The following is a 205-nucleotide window of genomic DNA, read 5'->3' as shown; positions in this document are numbered from 1 at the left end:
AACACGAGGACTTCCCAGGAGGTCACCCATCCTAGTACTACTCTCGCCCAAGCACGCTTAACTGCGGAGTTCTGATGGGATCCGGTGCATTAGTGCTGGTATGATCGCACCCATCAAACTAATTACTTAAAATTCATATAATCCTTGAGCCACATACTAGCGTCCTTCCGATCCCAATCCAAACGGAGATCTGATCCAAACCCAT

The 205-nt window shown here is 47.8% G+C and overlaps 1 pseudogene; it reads right to left on the bottom strand.

Annotated features, from left to right (window-relative positions):
• Window positions 1-112, bottom strand: LOC118345904 (annotated as a pseudogene; the record flags this gene model as incomplete).
• Window positions 113-205: the final 93 nt, after the last annotated feature.

This window comes from Juglans regia, unplaced genomic scaffold (genome assembly GCF_001411555.2).
Source record: "Juglans regia cultivar Chandler unplaced genomic scaffold, Walnut 2.0 Scaffold_5642, whole genome shotgun sequence".
Taxonomy (NCBI): Eukaryota; Viridiplantae; Streptophyta; class Magnoliopsida; order Fagales; family Juglandaceae; genus Juglans; species Juglans regia.
Note: the sequence above shows the minus strand (reverse complement) of the source record. Positions and strands in the feature narration are given on the sequence as shown.